Source organism: Microcaecilia unicolor, chromosome 2, assembly GCF_901765095.1.
Source record: "Microcaecilia unicolor chromosome 2, aMicUni1.1, whole genome shotgun sequence".
Taxonomy (NCBI): Eukaryota; Metazoa; Chordata; class Amphibia; order Gymnophiona; family Siphonopidae; genus Microcaecilia; species Microcaecilia unicolor.
The window spans coordinates 512,075,893-512,100,039 of NC_044032.1; the positions used below are offsets into that span (position 1 = coordinate 512,075,893).

General features: G+C 40.1%; 1 protein-coding gene across 6 annotated transcripts in view; it reads right to left on the reverse strand.

The window, feature by feature from the left end:
• The window catches only part of LDB2 (LIM domain binding 2), a 687,185-nt gene that overhangs the window by 659,873 nt on the left and 3,165 nt on the right, over positions 1–24,147 (reverse strand). The gene's annotated exons all lie outside the window — the stretch shown is intronic.

The window sequence follows — 24,147 nt, forward strand, 5'->3', positions numbered from 1 at the left end:
ATTTTTCTTGTGTTTTATTCATCAGTCTTTATTTCTGTGCAATCAAGTGGACTACTTTATTATATTTTGAGAAAACTCTCCTTGACTGAAAATTTCTCTTTTACTCTATGGATGCATACACTCTTATTTATTTATTTATTTATTTATTTAATTTATATCTCGCCTAATAAACTAAGTGGTTTACAATAAAAACATACATAATCTCAACAATACAGTAAACACAAGCATAAAATCATCACAGTTAATTTGTGAAAGGGAAGAGCAAAATCACAAAGGTCCAGAAAAAGCATTCCATAGCACTGGATTTGCAATTTAAAAAAAAAAGCACTTTTAAGAGTAACAGAATAATGAATATGTTTCAAGCCTTGGACAATAACCTTTCTTGCCATATCCAATCTCAGTAGTCTATTAGCCTGCTAGAACTGCACTACATTTTGCAAAAACACAGAAAAAGAACAAAATAAACTCTCATACATCAGTACTAAAATGTTACAGTATATTGTATCCTATACCTTACAGGCAACCGATGTAATTGCTGGTGAAACAAGATCAAATTTTGCAATATGACAAACCATGCACACAGCAGCATTTTGAATAACCTGTAAGGCATGGATTCTAGACTAAGGCAAACCTACATAAAGAGCATTACAAAAATCTAATCCCATCAAAACCAAATACTGGACCACTAAACGAAAATCATATGGTTTTTAACATTGGTTTTAATCTCATAATCAATCGCAAATAATAAAACATGTATGGACAACAACTTTACAGACTTACTCTTTTGAAAGACAGACAAGAATCCATCTGTATACCTAAATTTCTCACCTGTACATCATGTAATACGAAGCTGGAAAGGCACAAGATCCATTTTATTACTAATCATGAGAACCTTGGTTTTCATCAAATTCAACAATAACTGGTTCTCTTTCATCCATTTTCGAACCTGATCCATATATCTTTTAGCGGGCGTTTGCACGTCTTCATCCAGACCCACAAAATAAACCTGAACATTGTCAGCATACATCCAATAACTAACTCCCAAATCCTCAAAGATCTCAACAAGAGAAGCCATATTTGTTTCTTTTGTACTGCGTGCTTTCCCACTCATGGCAGGCTCAATGTGGCTTACATGGTGCAATGGAGGGTTAAGTGACTTGCCCAGAGTCACAAGGAGCTGCCTGTGCCTGAAGTGGGAATTGAACTCAGTTCCTCAGGACCAAAGACAACCACCCTAACCACTAGGCCACTCCTCCAGGTTAAAGAGAAAGTTGTCTATATACATTTGATACTCAGTATTCCACTGAATAGCACAAAGCAGTTTCTATTTAAAATAAATAAGCATGCAACAAATAACATTTAATATAAATAGACTCTGGGCAAGTCACTTAACCCTCCATTGCCCCATGTAAGCCGCATTGAGCCTGCCATGAGTGGGAAAGTGTGGGGTACAAATGTAACAAAAAAATGAAAAAACAAACATCTATGTATAATACATGCATATTATTATTACATCTGGAATAAGTTCTTTAATCTTTTGTAGCGGCAATCTAAATTCAGATCAGAGAGCCATAATACCCTAAGTATGCACTTAGCTAAATTCTTAACTTTCTTTCAGAAGGAAGGATAACAGGGTCCAGAGTTTAGGTGCTAAAAGTAGAATTCATGTTGCTTGGTACAGATCAATGTAGTTACTATTAAAGAAGCAGGAACTCAAGAGTCATAAGAACATACACAATGCCATACTTGAACATACCGAAGGTCCATCAAGCCCAGCATCCTGTTTCCAACCAATCCAGGTCATAAGCATTGGAGCCGACTCTGTGGGTGCTGTGGGTGCTTGAGCACCCCCAATATTTAGAAAATTCCTTGTATGTGTCCAAGGAGGGGTTATTTTCATTGGGCTTAGCACCCCCAATAATTTTGAAAAGTTGGCTCCTATGGTCATAAGTACCTGGCAGGATCCCAAAACAGTAAAACAGATTTTTTTTGCTGCTTATCATAGAAATAAGCAGTGGCTTTTCCCAAATCCATCTTAATAATGGCTTATAGATTTAACTTTTAGGAAATTATCCAAATCTCTTTTAAACCCTGCTAACTGCTTTTACCACATTCTCTGACAACAAATTCCAGAGTTTAATTGCACATAGTAGCTTCATTGCATGCCACCTAGTCCTAATATTTTTGGCAAGAGAAACTTATAAGATTCATGTTTACGCGTTCCACTCTACTCAGTATTTTATAGACCTCTATCATATCTCTCCTCAGCCGTTTCTTCTGCAAGCTGACGAACACCAGCTACTTTAACCTTTCCTCATAGGGAAGTTGTGCTGTCCCCTTTATCATTTTCGTTGCTCTTCTCTATACCTTTTCTAATTCCACTATATCTTTTTTGAGAGAGATGTGGTGACCACAACTACATACAATATTCAAAGTGTGGTTACACCATGGAGCTATACAAAGGCATTATAATATTCTCATTTTTGTTTTTCTTTCCTTTCCTAATAATTCCTAACATTCTATTTGCTTACTTAGCCGCTACTGCACATCATCAATGATGAAACCTTGATCCTTTTCCTGGGCAGTGACTCCTAACGTGGAACCTTACATCACCCAGCTGTAGTTTGGGTTCTTCTTTCCCACATGCATCACTTTGCACATGCTCATATTAAACATCACCTGCCATTATGTTCTTATTTGGTTGCCCATTCCTCCTGTCTCGTAAGGTCCTCTTAAAAGTTTTACAATCCTCTTGCAATTTAACAACTTTGAAAAACTCTGTGTCATCAGCAAATTTAATTACCTCACTAGTTACTCCTATCTCTAGATAATTTATAAATATGTTAAAAAGCAATTTTCCTAACCCAGACCCCTGGGGAACCCCACTATCTACTCTTCTCCATTGAGAATACTGACCATTTAACCCTACTCTCTATTTTCTGTCTTTTAACCAGTTCTTAATCCACAATAGAACATTACCTCCTATTCCATGATATTCTAATTTCCTCAGGAGACTTTCATGAGGTACTTTTTCAAATGCCTTTTGAAAATCCAGATACATAATATCAGTCGGCTCACCTTTACCCGTATATTTATTCACCCCTTCAAAGAAATGTAGTAGATTGGTGAGGCAAGATTTCCCTTGAGTAAATCCATGTTGGCTTTGTCTCATTAACCCATGTCTATGCATATGCTCAGCAATTTTGTTCTGTATAATAGTCTCTACCATTTTGTCCTCTCAGGATTATGTGGATGAAATAATGCTGACAAATAAGAAAGGATTGTATGATTAATATTTGTAATAGTGATGCACAAAAGTTTAAACTAAACCCTGTTTTTAAAAGACTATCATTATAATTCATAAGGACATAGAATATAAGAAAAGCCAAGCTGAGTCAATCCAAGTTCATTCAAACTCAGCATTCTGTCTTTGACAATGGCCAGTCTGGGTTGCAAATACATGGCAGATCCCAAAAAAATAGATCTATTTCTCAGAGCATGTAGATTGGCTTCACCTGATCTTTTCACTTTGTCCTATCAGTAGTCCAGAAACTGTTTTGCAAAACTTCATGGTGTATTGCGGAATGTCTTGAAATAAGGAATTGCGGTGATTTATGTGTCTGATGACTACTGTGTACAAAATGGTGGCCAGATCTCAGCCCTATAGAAAATGATACAGATGACCTACCTACTTCTCCATTGAAGATAAGTGAAGCAACTTTGCTCAAGACTAGCTAATCCAATGTTTCTCAGCCCACTCGTCTAGTTTTGAGAATATCCACAAGGAATATACATTGAAACAAGTTTGCATGTACTGTTTCTATCACATGTGAATCTATCACATGCATATTAATTCTAGATAACCCAAAATTGAAATTGTTTGGGAGTGTCCCAGGGACTGAGTTGAGAACCCTGAATTAATCTAAGAGGTAAGGTTCCCTCGGTAAAAAAAAAAGAAAATCACAGTATAAGTGAATAAACAGAAACTATTCTGTGTTCATGAAGTAACAGCAAGACTTTGCAGATCTAAACATTCAGGCTAGTACATATGTTCTTAAGGTACCGTTTAAGTAAACTGGACACTGACCATAGAAGACGATGAGCCAGTCAGAGCCTTGAGCTGAAAACAGCAGCTCACTGGCAACCAGCTACTTTCTTTCATTATGAGGGTAATACGTAGTCTAAATCTCTAGTTTGTGAATAATCTCACGGCAGAGTTGTGTTCCATTTGCAGTTTTCAATAGATTTTAAAGGCTAAGTCATATACAAATTACAGTAATCAAGTCTTGAAAAAAATTAAGGATTAGATATGAATTATTTACATATGAATGTAATTAAGAAGATCCGTAGCAGTTATAGTAATATTGATATCCATATTTAGTTTGGAGTCTATGTGCTGGATTATATTTTTTGGCCTGGCAGCTTCATCCTGATCCTTAATACTTTCAGCACAATCGGAACCAAAACTGGGATTAGGAACCGTCATTTGCAACAATCTGGGAATGCAATGACTAGGCTAAAGGACTTTGGGGGTCTTTTATTAAGCTGCTGTAGTGTTTTTAGCTTGCCGTAGAAATCAGCTGGCAGTAAACGCCAATCTCGGTGTTTACTGCCAGCTAATTTCTACCACAAACTAAAAACACTACTGCAGCTTAGTAAAAAAAAAACCCTTATTTACTAATAGCACATGCTAATGAAATTACATGCGATATAATGGCAATATATGCTAGTCCCCTAATTCTATAAAATGCGCTAAAAAATGCATGTGTAAATTTGGATGTGCCCTCAATTTGCATGTACATTTTAATTGAATAACGAGCTAAATAGCACCAATAATTGGCTTTTTTAATAAGCAATTATCGACACTAATTAGATTCAATTAATATTTCTACTGTAAATTTAGGTGCAGGATGCAAGGCTAAATTTTACATGCAAATCACAAAAGGGGGGGGGGTGGAAATGGGAGGGCTATGGGTGGATTAGGGTGTGACCTGCATAATTATAGATTAAAGGAGTTCCGTGCCTAAATATGGGCGTGGGCATTTGCACCCTGTTTTCATTGGTGCAAGTGGCCGTGCCTAAATGTAGACGCAATCCATGAGCTTAAGCACTATTCTATAAACCATGCCTAACTTACATAACTACATAAGTATTGCAGACCAAAGGTCCATCAAGCCCAGCATCCTGTTTCCAACAGTGGCCAATCCAGGTCACAAATACCTGGCATGATCACAAAGAAGTACAAAACATTTTCTACTGCCTATCCCAGAAACAGTGGATTTTCTCCAAGTCCAATTTAATAATGGTGTATGGACTTTTCCTTTAGCAAGCTGTCCAAACCTTTTTTAAACCCCGCTAAGCTAACCGCCTTTATCACATTCTCTGTCAACAAATTCCAGAGTTTAATTACACATTGAGTGAAGAAAGATTTTCTTCAATTCATTTTAAATTTACTACTTTGTAGCTTCATCACATGCCTCCTAGTCCTAGTATTTTTAGAAAGCATAAACAGATGCTTCACGTCTACCCATTCCACTCCACTCATTATTTTATAGACCTCTATCATATCTCCCCTCAGCTGTCTTTTCTCCAAGCTGAAGAGCCCTAGCCGCTTTAGCCTTTCCTCATAGGAAAGTCATCCCACCCCCTTTATCATTTTCGTCACCCTGCTCTGCACCTTTTCTAATTCCACTATATCTTTTTTGAGATGTGGTGACCAGAATTGAACACAATATTTGATGTGCGGTCGCACTATGAAGCGATACAAAGGCATTATAATGTCCTCATTTTTGTATTCCATTCCTTTCCTAATAATACCTTGATGCGCAGTTTATAGAATACAGCTATGCACTCTTTTTTTGACGCCGAGTTTGTAAGCGCCATTTATAGAATCCCCCTAAGTGTTACTAAGCGATATCCTAAATGAGCTGGAACAGGAAGTGAATATAAAATAGGACAATGAGAGCACAGGAAGGCATATAGCACCCTGCCCTAAGGAGGCCAGTTTCTGTTGCAAAGGACAAAACTGCCAGCCTAAAAGAAAAAAAGAGAAAAGGATATCAAGAAAGACGGATGAAAGAGAAAACCGAGAACAGAAAGTAAAACTCGGATGAGAGTGAGATTGATGACATGCAACTTTAAATTACATATTGCATATTCAATTTATTTTTAAAAATACAAAATATATTTGAAGCAACTGAAAATGCTGCTAGTCTGCTCTTTTTAGCTGTCTCATGTTATTTACAGCCAATAAGTAGCGAGTGCTAGCTAGCAGTTCGCTATGCAGGGTTTTGCTGTTTTTAAGCTTCTTACAGTGCCCTTCCAAACCTTCCCTTCCCCCACTGAAATAACAGTGCTAGACAGGGCTGCCTGCAGTAATCCAAATGGCAGAGACTGAGATTCACAAGACACTATAGGGCTGATATTCAGTCTGCAGGAGGGAGCCTGTCTAACTTGCCTGGTCAGCAGTCAGCACAGGTCAGGGCTGGTGCAAGGGCTTCTGGCACCCTCCTGAGAACCTATAAATTGGCGCCCTCATTAATATTAATTGTAGGTCACACACACACCCCTTTTCTCAAAGTACCTTTATTAACTCTGTTTTTTTAATTAAACAGTAGCATCACACAACAAATAGAGGGTTTACAAAAGGTTACAGCCACTTAGCTTTTTGTGCTTCCCACATCTAGTTATAAATATCATGAAAGTATTTTTGGAGCCACCCGTGAAATTTACACATGGATCTCAGCAACTAAAAACAGTTATAAACTCTGTATTTTGTGCTCACTTTTTTACACTGTTCTATATAATACGGATGACCACATTTCAGTGGGGATATCCTGTTCCTGACGGGTTCATCTTAACTGTTGCTGTAATCTGCCTCGGGAAGCCTGGTGTTATAAAGATGGAATATACTGAAATTAAATGAAAGTAAAATTAAACGCTCCTTTCATTGGGGCACATGGAACACATCTTCATCTGTTTTGTAGAAGTTTACCTTTTAGATACACCAATGGATTATTCTGTTTTGAACATGTTTCATGGGCAAGTGGTTTTATAAGTCAAAATAAAAATACGTATTTTTGGAGCCACCCGTGAAATTTACACGTGGATCTCAGCAACTAAAAATGTATGTAAATTTTAATTAATGCCAATTAGTGCCAATAATTGATCATTAGTACCCAATTATCAATGCTAATTGGCTTGTTATTCTATGAAATTGCATGTGCAATTTTAAACACCATTTATAGAATTTGGGGGATAATGTGCACTGTACATAGGGCCAGATTCAGTAAACGGCACCCAAAGTTAGGCGCTGTTAAAATTTGCTCTAAGTGGCAATTCTATAAAGGTCACTTAATGCTAAGCAACCTTTATAGAACAGCACTTAGGGCCAAATTCTATAAATGGTGCCTTAAAAATCAGCGCTGAAAAAACCACGTGGTATTTTATAAACTATTCCTAAAGTTAGCCATAGTTTATAGAATATGCTCACGCTCCATTCTTGTGACTAAAATTTATGCACACCCATTTAAGCCACCTAAAACCAGGCCTAAATACCTGCGCCTAAGTTAGGCGCTGATCAGGTGCACTCCATAATAGTGCACATAATTTTTTTGAAACGCCCACAACCCACCCATTCCACGCCCATGGCCATGCCCACTTTTTAACTACACACACATTAGAATTTACACATACCGCGATATAGAATATACCTAGAAAATTGTGCATGTACATTCTAATTAAAGCCAATTAGTGCCGCTAATTGGTTAAGTACCAATTATCTGTGCTGATTGGCTTGTTAATTAAGTTGTGTGCCCAGTTTGTCCATGTGGCCAAATTAGCACACACAAGTTAAGGTGCCATATATAGAATTGGGAGGTCAGTGCAGATTCTCATGCCCAACACTGGGTGTGAGAATTTACTCCTGCCAAAAACTGTTGTAAATCCTGGCACCCAACTGATGACAGTTGGGTGCAAAAATCCAAGTATTCTATAACCTTGCACCTAACATTGCTCCTCCCATGGCCACACCCCCTTTTGAGTTGCGTACTACTGAATTCAGGTGCCCAGTGTTATACATTAGCACACAGACAGATCTGTGTGTAAGTCCTAATTATGGTCAATTAACATCAATAATTGATTGTTAGCACCTAATTGACTAATTAGTTTCTATGCGCATCTGGGATCTGCACCGAAATGTGGATGTCCAAATTTTGGCAAGCTATATATAATCTGGGGGATAGTGTGTACTCTTTCCCGATAGCATGTGCATGCAAATACTGCACATTATTAATGACATTCATTCAAATAAAGATGAACCATGAGCTATGAAATGAAAAAAAAGGAAAATAAACCGAAGTGAACAGCTTCTGGCGTCCCATCCTCATCCTAATTTTGCAAAGAAAGTTAATACATGTGATAAGAAATCTAGATTCAGAGCCTTTCACTCACAGTCCAGTCCAGTGGTTCCCAAACCTGGTCCTAGAGACACCCCAACCAGTCAGGTTTTCAGTATATCCACAATGAGTATTCATGAGATAGATTTCCATGCAGTAGAGGCAGTGTATGCGAATTTCTCTCATGAATATTCATTGTGGGTATCTTGAAAACCTGACTGGCTGGGATGCCTCCAGGATCAGGTTTGGGAACCACTGGCCCAATCCGTTATGGTTAAGTCTTTCTTTAAACACTGGTCTCTACAATGTGCTTTATAACTAGGGTCTATGTTCTCCTTTAACAAGTTGGTTCATTTTGTAAAACAGTAGATTACTAGCAGCTCGATGGCTAACAGAAGCATCCACCCTTGCAAAGAAGATGAGTCATCTTCTAGCTTTTTCTAGGACATTTCTACAACTACGTCTGTAAATTCATCTCATCTCCCTAATACCATTTACATGTGTCACAGCGATTTGTCTGGACATATGTGAGCTAGTGTCATGTCACAAACAGAAAAAAATATTCATATATTTGAGGCAATATTATGTATATTTACAGTCTTAAAACTATTCCGGAAAAGAAGAAAAGGAAGATGACTGAGCAAATTTGCAATACAGAGGAAGCCAGAACAAACACAATGGACTCACATTTCAACCTCTTTCAAGGTTTCCCTTTATTGGAATGCTTCTGTCAGATGGAAGGTAGACAGCTGAAAGTGCCAAATTAATTTAGCTGGCAACATAAAAATGTTTACCAGTGAAGATGTGGCTCTAAGAATAGGAATCTGGCTGCCATAAGGTTCTTTTTTTTAACCAGTTCAACAAATTATTACATCTTACCAAAGTTTATAATTTCTGTCCTAAGATAAATTGGGAACTCTAGCACAAGGGAAGAGACAGGAAATTTTTGGACGAAGCAGTCTGAAATAAACTGAAAGGCATGAAATTGTCTGTGGTGTTCAGGTTTCTGAAAATAAGGTGGCGTAGAACAATTCAAAATTATGCATTATGTCTGTTTTAGCTTGCAATGTGCTTTACCACCAGTAAGGTTGAAAAGGTGAAATAAAAAATTTTCAATCCAATTAAAATTAACACATCAGTTGTACTTATCTACTGTTTATTTTAGGAACTGGGGGGGAGGGGTTCTTTTACTAAAGCTTAGCTCCAGTCATCTGCAGCAGGGCTCATAGGAATAAAATGGGGCCTGCTGCAGATAATGCGAGCTAAGCTTGAGTAGAAGACCCCCTGGGTCTCTTGTTTGTAACTTTGCTGCTTGGATCAAGTGACTATTTTGAATACTGGCTCACACAGAGGATATATTGGAGTATGTTTTCACTCATATGTGTTCATAACTCCAGACAGCCCAGAACACCGCAGCCAGATTGATATTCGGAAAGGCGAAATATGAAAGTGCCAGACCCCTTGGAGAAAAACTGCATTGGCTCCCACTGAAGGATCGAATTGCATTCAAGATTTGCACCTTGGTTCATAAAATTATTTAGGGAGATGCCCCATCTTACATGTCAGACCTAATAGACTTACCAGAGAGAAACAACAAAAGTTCATCACGCACTTGCTTAAACCTACACTATCCCAGCTGCAGAGGACTTAAATACAAATTTATACATACATCTAGTTTCTCATACATCTGCACACAACTATGGAATGAATTACCGATCACCATAAAAACAACACACGACTTGACAACCTTCCGAAAATTACTGAAGACTTGCTTACTCATAAAGACGTACAAAAAAGATGCCCCATAACGATCTGACTCCCAAATTACTCTAAATACAACTATTATGGAACTCTCCTAATTTGTTTATTTTATTTACATCCTCATTACTGAATATTATATCTTGTCCTGATATCGTTATATTATGTTTCATCTATTTATCCATTTCCAATCCTACATGATATACTTATGCACCTTTATTTGCAACAATTCTGAAATTATTATTCCGCTAATTTGATTGCCATGATATTCTTATGCACCTTATCTGTATCTATATTCTGAAATTCTTATTCTATTAATGTGAATGTCGTTGTAACATTTTGTAAGCCACATTGAGCCTGCAAATGGGTGGGAAAATGTGGGATACAAGTGCAGCAAATAAATAAATAACAGTAAGTGTCCATTTTGATTTTCTTGTGCTCTTGATTGTTGAATGCTTTATGAACCACAGGGCTTATGTTACTCATTAGGTGGACTGATTTAATTATCTCTGGGACTTCCCCCATCCTTTCAAAGGAAAATACAATTTGGTAGTCAGCAGACCCGCTTAAGGTAACTGTGTAAATACAATTTTAATCTGAAATATATCCTTTGAATATTAAATTAAATATTCATATTCAGCTAGACAATATATCACGCTATTCCTATAGAGGGCAATTCTATAACAGCGAGCCTAAATATAGATGCCTAGAGGTCATGTCATTGGAACACATCCAATAAAGGAACACAACAAGGTGCCTTTTTTTTGCCTAGTTTTTAAAAACACATAAGGGCTCATTTTCAAATGAGAAAAACATTTAAAAAGTGGCATAAAGCAGCATTTAGACATTTTGCTTGCCAAAAAGCTCAAACCGCTATTTTCAAAACCTATTTTGCGGACATTTATCTATGCATTCCGTCTGCAGTGCATCCAAATCACAAGGGGGCACCTCAAGGGCAGGATTACGGCATTTTTTTGCTATAATGGAACAAAACAGAAACATCCAGGACTAAAACTAAGATGTTTTGAGCTAGACTTAATAATGACTAAGCCACAAAAAAGTGCTCTAAATGACCACTGGAGGAATAAATGACCACTAAATGCTCTAAATAACCACTGGAGGAATAAAGGAATGACACCTCCTCACTCCCCCAGTGGTCTGTTTTATAAATCCCACCTTGAGTAATTCCCTTATCCCCTATTTGTCCTGTTTGTCTGTCTTGATTAGATTGTATGCTTTGTCGAGTAGGGACTGTCTCTTACATATTTAGTGTACGCCTAGTAGCGCTATATAAAGTAGTAGTAGTAGTGACCCCACACACACACACTCCAAAATGTGAAAGAAACAGTACATACTAGCCTCTATGACAGCTTCAGATGTTCTGGCCAGTTCCATTAGAGCAGCAAGTAGGTCCCCAGAGTAGCCTAGTGGTCAGTGCAGTGCACTGTGGAGAAGGGAACCCAAGCCAATAATCCACTCTAACTGTTACACTTGTGGAGAAAAGTGTGAGCCCTCCAAAACCCACCAAAAATCTACTGTATTCACATACAGGTGACACCTGAAGCCATAAGGGCTATTGTAGTGGTGTACAGTTGGATTAAGTAGGTTTCTGGTGGATTTTGAAGGGCTCCCCATATAAAATCAGGGGGTAATAGTGAGATGTGTACCTGGGAGCTTTTATGTGAAGTCCATGGAAGTGCTCCATAGGGTGCCCCACTGCTCTGCTGGGATGTCTTTGTGGCCAGTCTATAAACTTCTCCCACAAAAGATGCAAAAATCAGGGCTATACTGAAGTCTTCAAGATTTTTCAGTTGGCTTGAGAGCAGGTTGAAATATTCATGTTTAAAATATATAAAACAAGCGTATTTTATAAAGTATCCCCCAGATTCTATATAGCGCGAATAGATTTCCACGTGGAAATCCAGGCAGATTCCATAACAACACACATAACTTAATTGATTTAACAAGGTAATTAGCATTGATAACAGCTCTTAACAAGCAATAATGTGCAATAATTTGAATTTATGCACACAAATCCCTAAGCATATTCTGTAATGCAGTGTGATTAAACTGTAACGTGTGCAGCAAAAAAAGGGGCGTGGTTATAGGCAGGGAAATGGGCATTTCGTGAGCGTTCTGAAATTTATGCACATTGTTATAGAATATGGCCCAGTGCGATTAAATCTATGCACAGATATTTATGCCTTGTTTTCGTTGGTGTAAATGGGTAAGAGTAGTTTTAGTCGCAACAAAGTCCACCTAAGCATATTCTATATACTGCGCATAGATTTTTATAGAATACGCCTAGGCGGAATTGCTTTCCACACGGTAATTTTAGGCATCATATGTAGAATCCCCCCTATAGGTGTAAAATGTGGCTTTTCCTACGCTGCACCCAAAATGTTCCCACCCGAGTCATGTAAATAGGTGGGAAAATGTGTGATACAAATGCAATAAATAAATAAATAAAAGCAAACTTGCTCATGTCAATGCACATACCTTTATGCAGAGATAGTTTATGAGCAGCTTTTTACATGCACATTCTTGCATATATATTTGTGAAAAAGCTTTTATAAAATTACCCCCATGGGGAGCAATTTTGAAACCTTACATGAGGCTTGTAGTAGAGAGCTGCACGGGAATGGGGTTAGTGGGAATTCCGCGGAACTCCCCCGGGGATCCCCTCCAGGTCCACAGGATTCCCATGGGGATGGACACAGGACCAGCCTACCTATCCTTTCCTTGTGCCATGGCAATTATAATAGCACTAAAAAAATTAATGAATATGGTTGATAGCACTGAAATCCCCATAAGCACTGAGAGGGGAAGTTATCAACATAACTCCTCAGTGCTTATGATAAAATAACTCAACAATAGCACATCAACATGGGCTATTGTTGAGTTATTTTATCACAAGAAAAGAACACAGTGAAGGTGACAAGATGGATGATGCCAAACAAACTTCTACTGGACTCAGAAAAAGTTCACAGCAAGAGTTTATTCTTAAAAAACCGGACTCGACACGAGTCGTGTTTCGGCTGTTCAGGCCTGCCTCAGGAGTCCCTGTATGGCAAAATGCTGTTGGTTCTCTTAGGAAAAGTCTCGTCTAAATGTTGGATTTTCCTAACGAGACCTTGAAAACGTTGAGACAAGATTATCGAAACTTCTTGATACCAGTAGAAGTTTGTTTGGCATCATCCATCTTGTCACCTTCGCTGTGTTCTTTTCTTGGTTTTTCCATTGCGGAGGTCCGCTTTCTTCTGTTATTTTACTACTACTACTACTATTTAGCATTTCTATAGTGCTACAAGGCATACGCAGCGCTGCACAAACATAGAAGCTTACAATCTACAATTTTATCACAGGTCAGGTTATTTTAGCACAGGGGATGAATGGGGATGGAAGAGGTTACTTGTGGGGACAGGCGAGGATCGAGGAGGTTTCAGTGGGGACAGGCAGGAATGGTTAGATTCCAGCAGGGACGGGTGCAGATGGGTGAAATTTCTGCTCCCATGCAAGTCTCTGGCTTGTAATCCCATGAGTACTTTGCAGGCTCAATTTCAAGGAGAAACCCCACATGATTTTTCCCTTAAAAAATGTGGCTGGCTGCAAGGACAGGACTCCATTTATGTCACACATATTACATGTGGGTATATCTCCAATTTAAAGCCTTGAGCAGCGTAATTTCCTTGGATAAACCCCTTTGAAAGTTGTTTTCATCACATCAAGCAATTTGACATGTTAGAATGATCAATAAAGATGTAGGATATGGCTTTTGCTTTATGCTTTTTCTTTTTTGTAGGTGTAGTTTTCTAGATATTTGACCTATTTTGCTTGATTTTTACTTGGATACACAAAAAGGATAGATAACAATGTAATTCCAAACAACTTGGGGGGGGGGGGGTGGCTTTAATTAAAGTGCATTAAGTCCATTCAGGGCAATTCTATAAAATATGCATGAGCTATTATACACTGTAGCAAATCAAGGATTCGGATATTGCTTTAAAGATTGTTTATTCACACATCAATAGGCACACACATATTACATAACACTCTTATGCAGTATACATACATCACCACAGGATTGTAGCCTTCATCTGAGCTGCAACAGCAATCGGGGAAGCACCGATGACCGCCCAGAGATCTGCGGGAAAATCCCACACTGGAGAGGCGTCCCTCGAACCAGGTACAGAGCTTCTGCTTCAGCCAGGGGCTTCCCCTCTTTTTGTAACAGGTCACAAACAAGTGTGCCTGGGACAAAACAATGAAGTGGCCAAACTACATTCCTCTCCCACAGGCACACTCTGATGAAACACCAGCCGTTGGACTTTACTCAGTTCTCAGCACACTCCTGTAGTAAGTTACCCACCACAACGGAATGTTGTGGTAGCAACCTGTCAAACAAATATTCTGGTAGCAACAGGTCAAACATTCTGCATGTCAATAACCAATATTCTGGGTCAGCATAAGTATCATATATCATAAGTATCATACTCCAACACATACACCAATTATGCACGTATGTCATCAGAATAATGACATATATGCTCATATAATCTAAAATGCTGCCTAAGTGCTACTTAGTAAATATGCATGTATCTTGCTTAGCATGAATTTTACAGGTAGGCAAACACATGGGTGGAGCCTGGACAGGAAGTTTCCAGGTTTATTTAATATTTACTACCCCGCCATATGGAAGCCATCAGGGCAGTTTGCAATCTAAAAAAGAAGAACAACGAAGAAGAGGTAAGGAAAAAAGAGGACAATAAATGAAAGACAAGATACAATCAGGGTAATGAGAGAAATACAATTGTGATAGTAAAGGGGGTGTGGGATAAAATGGTAGGAGTGCTCTATGGCTGACAACCGTCCCCGTCTGGACAGAGGTAGGATTACTGATAAGCATCTTCAAATAGGTAAGTTTTGAGGTTGGTCTTAAATTGAGATAGGGACAACTGTAATCTCAATGGTCTAGGGAGAGCATTCCAAAGATGTGGTCCTTGTAATGAAAATGGAATCTCTAATGTGTTTGTGGACTAGTATATGATAAGGTATGCACATAACTCCAGTATTCAGGCTCTATGGCTAGTATATGTGCTCATGTGCAAATTACAGGCATGTATTTTTGCTGTTACATTATAATTCTATAAAAATTAGGTACAGAATAGGATCCTACCAGGAATCCTTTGGGCACCTGCATAGATGCCCAGTTATAGAACTGGAAAAACAAAAGAGCAGATCGATAAGAGTGAAATATCAATTTATTATTTGGCAAAAATATTCAGAATAGGCCCGACACTAGCCATATTTCGCCCAGCAGGGCTGCGTCAGGGGCTATATAATATTCCTTTACAGTCAAGGAAATATTAGTATCACTGTATAAAATGTCCAGAAATTGTGGAAGCATATATCTTCAAAGAGTTGTTGAAAAAAACAGCATAACGGATAAGTCACAAAAGGTAGCGATGCGAGGTCTGTCGTGTGTGTAGGACAGACCTTGCGTCACTACCTTTTGTGGCTTCTCCGTTATGCTGTTTTTTTCAACAACCCTTTGAAGATATATGCTTCCACAATTTCTGGATAGCATTGGGGGGGGGGGGGGGGGGGAGGCAAGGACTGCTCCTTCAGTTACTGCTTCGTCACTGTTACCGCAAAAGAAAGCAAGGGAATTCTAAGGCACTCAAAATTCAGCACTGTAAACAATCAACGCTAAGCATGATTCTATAACGGGCATGTGCCCTTTATATAGAATCCCGCTTAGCATCAATTCCCATGCCTAACTTTAAGTGCCAGCATTTACATCTGCTGAAACCTGGTATAAATTCTGGCATGCAAGTTATGCGTGCTGAGGCCGTGTTCTATAACTCAAAGTGCAGCTTTTTGGACTGCCCCTGACATGTCCATGGTCGCACCCCTTTTGAGTTACACACTAGTAGAGTTAGGTGCAATCAGTGCAGCCAGATGTGTGCACAAATTTTAATGAGTGCCAATTAACTTCAATGATTGGTTTGGTAGCCAATTAAGGGCTTCTTACTAAATTAAGTGTGCACGCACCTTGTGTGCAAACCCAAATTTGGGTGCGGAATTCTGGGCACCATATGTAGAATCCGGGAGTTAATATGCAGTACACGTTATTACTTTGTGTTAGCTGAAAATAGGAAGTTTCAGGGAATGCCCCCAACAGTTAATAAACAGTCATAGGAGCCAACTTTTCAAAATTATTGGGGGTGCTAAGCCCAGTGGAAATAACCCCTCCCTGGACACATACAAGGAATTTTCTCAATATTGGGGGTGCTCAAGCACCCACAGAGTCGGCTCCTATGCACAGTAACTGTGAATTCTTACCACACTTTAGTAAATGGGGACTTAAAGATATGAATTATATCAGTGACCATATACTTCCATGCTAGAATGTCACAAATTTGTTATGTATCCTTGCTCCAGATGTAACTGGAGCGTGCTCTCTTTGGTAAGTGAATTGCCTTTCTGTTTAAGAAAGGTACAACCTACCTATCTCTGGGGATCCATATCAGCCTATCCTTTGTTAAATGCGGCATTAAGCAAAAGTTACACAGGTGTGGTCATGGACATCTCTAACACTCATTTCAACATTTCCCCTTAATCACTTCCTGCACTCACCCACCAATGAGCCAAGAATGAGGGTGAAAGCTCTCTCTTTATAGTTGATACAAATTTAATGAGGAGAATCTCTCTGTCAAATTCCCCCTTTTGACACTTTACCTCAGTATGTGGAACTGTGTAATAATTTTTCCTATTAGCTAATAGCACTGTTCCTTCTCTCTAAGGGCCCCTTTTACAAAGCAGCGGTAAGCCCAACGTGGGCTTACCACTCGCTAAAAAGGAAGTACCGTCGGGCTACCGCAGAAGCACGGCAATACTTCACACCCCCAGCGTGCTGTCATATCTGGCACTACAAAAATATTATTTCTTTTTACAGTGACAGTGTGTACCTGATGGTAATCAGGCAGTGCCGCGCACTGCCTGGTTACCACAGGGTTAGCGCTGGAGCCCTTACCGCCACCTCAATGGGTGGCAGTAAGGGCTCCCTCCTAAAATGGCCATGTGGCAAGTGTTGTGGTAAAAGAGGGCCTTGCCGCCAGGGGCGTATCTGCGTGGGGCCACAGGGGCCTGGGCCCCCGCAGATTTTGCCCCGGACCCCCCTACCGCCGTTAACACTCCCTCCCTGCCTCGCCTACCGCCGTCACCTACCCCGAGGTCCGCTTCCTCCGGCTTTTTAAAATATTGCTTCAGCTGGCGGGGGACCCCAACCCCCCGCCAGCCCAGCGGTGATCTTTAACTTTTTCATCCTCGTCGTGCAGCGCGCTGTGAAAGCTGCATGCATCTTTAGTTCCAGTTGGATGGAGTCTGACGTCGCAGCACGTTGACGTTACAACGTGCTGCGACGTCAGGCTCCATCCAACTGGAACTAAAGATGCATGCAGCTTTCACAGCGCGCTGCACGACGAGGATGAAAAAGTTAAAGATTGCGGCTGGGCTGGCGGGGGGTTGGGGTCCCCCACCAGCTGAAGCAATATTTTAAAAAGCCGGAGGAAGCGGACCTCGGGGTAGGTGACGGCGGTAGGCGGGGGAGGGAGGGAGTGTTAACGGCGGTAGGGGGGTTGACGGCGGTGGGGGGGGGTTGACGGCGGTAGGGGGGGGCTATAATGTGCCCCCTCACTCTAGCCCCTGCCCCCCCTACCGCCGAACCTCAGATACGCCCCTGCTTGCCGCACGTCAAAAAACATGTGCTGACACCAGCACAGGCCCCCTTTTGCCACAGCTTGGTAAAAGGGACCCCAAGAGCTGCTGCTGCTTCTGCTCCCACCACTATTTCTCACTTCTGTAGAACAGGCAGTTCCACAAAAAGGCAGTTCCTCATCCAAGGAGCTTATACTTTAGTCAAGAAGCCACACAGAGAAGTCAAATAGAAGGTTTCAGGAAGAGCAATTATTAGAGTGAGCATGGTTAAAATCAAGAAGATTTAGATTTGGAAGATCCAGTGTTGAGGATTTAAAACACAACCTCCAAAGGTAGGTTTTTAGGGAAAACTTAAATAGAGCCAAAAAGGGGACATGTTACATAACCCTCCATTGCCTCAGGCACACTTAGACTGTGAGCCCTCCAGGGACAGGAAAATACCCCCTGATCTGAATGTAATTCGCCTTCAACTACTGAGAAAAGGCTTGAGCTAATTCTGGATGCCTCTTCCAGGAACGCAGCACATTAGCTGTTGTTCAGTGCCTTTGCATTAAAAACAAAGCTGCTGAAACAACCAATGACTGCTGAATGTTTATAAAAGATATGACTGTAAAGCATGTAGGGATCATGTCCACATGAAACTCTTGCAGCGTGACTATTATGATCACTGTCATCTCTTTGTGGTCTAGGTCCACTGAAATGCTAGAACAAAAGCGTGGATCTCTTCCCACAAAGGTTAGAGTTTTCATGCAGTTCTAGTACTGTGATGGCTGTGGAACTAAACTCTTCAGACTCATATGATACCACGATTAGAGTTGACAGTTTGTTTCCAGCTTTAAAAAAAAAAAAAAGCTTAAGAACTGTTGCCTGGCTGTGAAAATTGCAACCATGATCGTCCTTAATGCAATTTTATCTTCTAATCCACTTAGATGTCTTCCACCACCCATTAATTTGTTCCAGTCAATAGGCTGAGAACTACAAATTCAGGGTTTGACCATTGCTTTACCTCAGAGTTCAAAATAGTCTTCATTTACATTTCTTCACAACGTACTGAAATTCTTGGTATTACTGAACTCACATAAGAGAAAGGATGTGACCTAGTGGAGAGCAAGAGAGGTCACAATTCAAGTCCTACTTCTTCCACTGACATTCTTGGTGACGTCAAGCAAGTACCGTTGGGGTCCTTTTACTAAGCTGTGTTAAGCACTAATGCACACTTAATGCAGCAAAAATAGTCTAACGCAGGATGTGCCAAAATATTCCGCATTAGGTTTGGCATGAGTGTGCGCTAATTGTGAGGTAATTATATTGTAATTGTTTTTTGAGAGAATGTGTCAGGAGCGGAGAGTGGGCTTTTCTGCGCTAACCAGTTAGTGCATCTACATTACAGCGCACTAACTGGTTAGCGCACGGTTAACACAGGAGACCTTACTGCCTCCTAAATAGAATAAGTCTTACTGTAGCTTAGTAAAAGAAAAAAATTAGGTCTTACCTGATCATTTTCTTTCCATTAGTCCTTCCCACTATTCCAGAACCTGTGGGATAATTGTGTCCATCAACCAGCATGTGGAGACAGAGAACTGAAAACTGAGCTGACACATATCTCTCTTGACATTCAGTCCAGCTCCTCAGTATTTTCTGTCTCCAGCAGGTGGGTGGACATACTTTTCAGCCTCTGATTCTGAGTGATTTGCTCCTGGTTCAGTTGGTCAGCTGGTCCCCAGTTGAGCTTTACGGGTGGCTTTAGTCAGCAGAGTCCCTCCCTTCACCTCCCCTTGTTTCCTGTAGAGCTCTCATTTTCCAGCACAACAACCTTTAAAAAAAAAATTTCTGGAGAACATGGGAAAGAGTATAAGTCCTGAGCTTTTCTCATCTTTGGTAAGACTTGTGGAGGCTGGCAACCTGCTTCTCACTGAGCTTCCACTTAGCCATCTCTCTCCATACTACAAATCCCAGGACAAGCAGTTGCTTCCCACATCTATCTCGATAGCAGACTATGGACTTTTCCTCCAGGAATTTGTTCAAACCTTTTTTAAACCCAGATACACTAACCGCTGTTACCCATGTAACTTCCTCGAGTGTCCCCTAGTCTTTGTACTTTTGGAACGAGTAAAAAATCGATTTATTTCTACTCATTCTACACCACTTAGGATTTTGTAAACCTCAATCATATCTCCCCTCATCCGTCTCTTTTCTAAGCTGAAGAGCCCTAACCTCTTTAGTTTTTCCTCATAAGAGAGGAGTTCCATCCCCTTTTATCATTTCAGTTGCTCTTCTTTGAACCTTTTCTAATTCCGCTATATCTTTTTTGAGATAGAGTGAGCAGAACTGAACACAATACTCAAGGTGCAGACGCACCATGGAGCGATACAAAGACATTATAGTATTTTCGGTCTTATTCACCACCCTTTCCTAATAATTACTAGCATCCTGTTTGCCTTTTTGGCTGCCACTGCACACTGAGTAGAAGATTTCAGTGTATTATCTACAACGACACCCAGGTAACTATGATTGGGATTATTCTTTCCAATGTGCATCACCTTGCATTTGTCCACATTAAATTTCATCTGCCATTTGAATGCCCAGTCTTCCAATTTCCTAAGGTCTTCCTGCAATATTTCACAGTCCACATGTGTTTTAACAACCTTGAATAGTTTTGTATCATCTGCAGTTTTGATCACCTCACTCATTGTTCTGATTTCCATATCATTTATAAATATGTTAAATAGCACCGGTCCCAGTACAGATCCCTGCGGCATTTTGAATATTATGGAGTTTGTTTTGAAACACCTATATAGATAATGTTGCAATAATCTAATGAACTCAGAATAGAGGATTGAACTATAAGCCTAAAATGCTCTTGATCAAAGTATTACCGTATACGTCATAAATTGTACATCATTAAAAAAGAGTTAATGCATTTTATGTTATTTTATTTACTACAATGGCTTGATGTATTGCTAATCGGCTTTGGTGCAGCAGGGTGGTTTACAATAAAATCAATAAAGGGAGAGAGTCAGGGAGCAGGGAGATTTTACATCAAATCAAAGAAGAGAGGGAAATATACATTAAAACAAAGAGAAGGAGGGAAGAAGATATAGGACAAGAGGGGGGGGGGGAAAGGAGCAGAGAATAGGAATGGCATGAGGGGGAAATTGGGAGAAGCCACTGAGGAGGTCAAGGACTCTAATCAGATGACAAACTGCCTAAAGGCCATTTGAAAGAGTCAGGATTTAACTACTTTTGGGAATTTCAAGAACAAGGCTGCAAGGTGACTTTTAGAAGGAAGGAATAACATGAACGAAAACCAAGATAATAGATAGTGGAGTTTCTAGAGATGTTGAGGAAAGAGGGGTTAAGGGAAGGAGAGAAGCCTCTGCTAAATGTTCATCCTGGGACATAATTAGTTAAGAGGTCAGAAAGTCCCTTATAGACAAGGATAAGGAGTTTGAACTGGAGCCTTGCAGAGACTGAAAGACTATCCACCTTATAATCGAAAGAGAAAAACGCCTAGATTTCGACCCAAATCGGGAGATAGACGTTTATCTCACAAAAACGAATAAATCGGTATAATCGAAAGCCGATTTTGGACATTTTCAACTGCACTCCGTCGCGGATGCGGACAAAGTTGATGGGGGCATGTCAGAGGTGTGGTGAAGGTGGAACTGGGGCGTGGTTATTGGCCGAGGAGAGATGTACGCGTTAGGGCGATAATCGAAAAAATAAAGGCGTTTTTAGTGAACATTTAGGACACTTTTGTTGGACCCTTTTTTCACACGAACAGGTCCCAAAAAAGTGCTCTAAATGACCAGATGACCATCGGAGAGAATCGGGGATGACCTCCCCTGACTCCCCCAGTGGTCACTAACCCCCTCCCACCACAAAAAAATGATGTTTCACAACTTTTTATTTTCACCATCAAATGTCATACCCACCTCCCTGGCAACAGTATGCAGGTCCCTGGAGCAGTTGTTAGGGGGTGCAGTGGACTTCAGGCAGGTGGACCCAGGCCCATCCCCCCCTACCTGTTACAATTGTGCTGCTTAATGCTTATTAGTCGTCCAACCCCCCCAAACCCACTGTACCCACATGTAGGTGCCCCCCTTCACCCCTTAGGGCTATAATAATGGTGTAGACTTGTGGGCAGTGAGTTTTGAGGGGGATTTGGTGGGCTCAACACACAAGGGAAGGGTGCTATGCACCTGGGAGCTCTTTTACCTTTTTTTTTGTTTTTGTAAAAGTGCCCCCTAGGGTGCCCGGTTGGTGTCATGGCATGTGAGGGGGACCAGTGCACTATGAATCCTGGCCCCTCCCACGAACAAATGCCTTGGATTTATTCGTTTTTGAGCTGGGCACTTTCATTTTCCATTATCGCTGAAAAACAAAAACGCCCAGCTCACAAATTGTCGAATAAAACATGGATGTCTATTTTTTGTGAAAATACGGTTCGGTCCGCCCCTTCACGGACCCGTTCTTGGAGATAAACGCCCATGGAGATAGACGTTTTCGTTCGATTATGCCCCTCTATATTGATTTGACCCATTATGTTAAATTCTGTAAAGAAAAGTAGACGCCTACTTTCCTTTGTAGAATAGACTCCAAATAGCCTTTATAGTTAACCTAAATCCCTCTATTCTATTCCTAAAATCTTAGTGCCTACGCTAATAGAATGCTAGATCTTCTGTGTGTGAATATAATAGCGAAATTGCGCATGCAAATCCAGGCATATTCTGGATTTACGCACACAATTATTTAACAAGCCAATCAGTGCCGATATTTGCCTCTTAACAAGCAATTATTGACACTACTTGGAATTAATTAGAATTTACATGCACAACTTGCTAGGCCTATTCTGTAAAGTGGAACGCATAAATTCTAATATGTGCTGCCAAAAGTGGGCATGGCCATGGGAGTGGAATAGGTGGGGCCATGGGTGTTACAAAAAATCTACAGACCAGGTTATAGAATACACCTGCTCTGCACCTAACTTAAGCACCAGTATTTAACCAAAGTTTTACTTAGTGTAAACGGACGCACCTAAAATTAGGTGCGGGCATGGCCACTGGGCATATTTTATTTATTTATTAGGATTTATTTACCGCCTTTTTGAAGGAATTCACGTACAGTAAGAATAGATCAAACATGAGAAGTAGCAATTAGAGCAGTAAAAATATTCGAACAACAATACAAAGTATGGCATGGTACAAACCATACACCATCTAAGTGTATTCTATGCAGAATACACCTTGGCGGAAATATTTTCGGCACTGTTTTCAGGCACCGTATATAGAATCTAACCCTAAAGGGCAACATTTATGTCTGCCTTTCACAGGGCATAAGTGATAGCACCTAAGCATTGGTGTGCAAATGCCAGCTTAGAAACTATTTCAGGCATACTCAAACCGGTCCACAGGCCAGTAAGGTTTTCAGGATACCCCTAATAAATATGCATGAGACAGATTTGCATATAATGGAGGTGACAAGGATACAAATGTTTCTCATGCATATTCATTAGGGATATTCTGAAAAACCCAGCTGGCCTGTGGACCCCCAAGACAAGTTTGAGTATCTCTGCTCTCTTCTATAATGGAATCTGGGCACCCAGATTTCATTATAGAATATGCACTCCGTGCCTGCATTCTAGCACCCAAATTCGGGTAACCTTTATAGACTTGAACCCACATTATTTTTGATCAGAGGTTTGTGATGTATTTTATTACTGTGTATGTAACTTTGTAATCCGCCAAAATAGCAGGAAATTTGAAATAAGTAAATAATGTATTTGAAACTGATTAGGTACCATTTTCCAGTGCATTCCAGTATATGTGGAGACAGGTTCTTTACTGTTTTCGAACAGGCTTGCAGCTCGTTTATAGGCTCATCAGCGAGTGAAGTTAAAATGAAGACCATATTGTAGTTTCTGCAAGATTTCTCAAAATTACCAACGAGATCAACCAAAGCCTCCAAATAATGCACACCTGGGCAGATGCATTCCAATTAAAACTTAACGCAGAAAAAACACAATGTCTTGTACTCACCTCACAACATAACACAAAAAACTTCAATGCCATAATCACACCATTCTGGTCTCACAAAACTTGAAAATTCTCGGAGTCACCATTGACCGAAACCTCACTCTTGATACCCACGTGAAAAACACGACGAAAAAGATGTTCTACACCATGTGGAAACTTAAAAGAGTAAAACCTTTCTGCCAGAGATACATCTTCCGTACCCTGGTACAGTCAACGGTAATAAGCCATCTGGACTACTG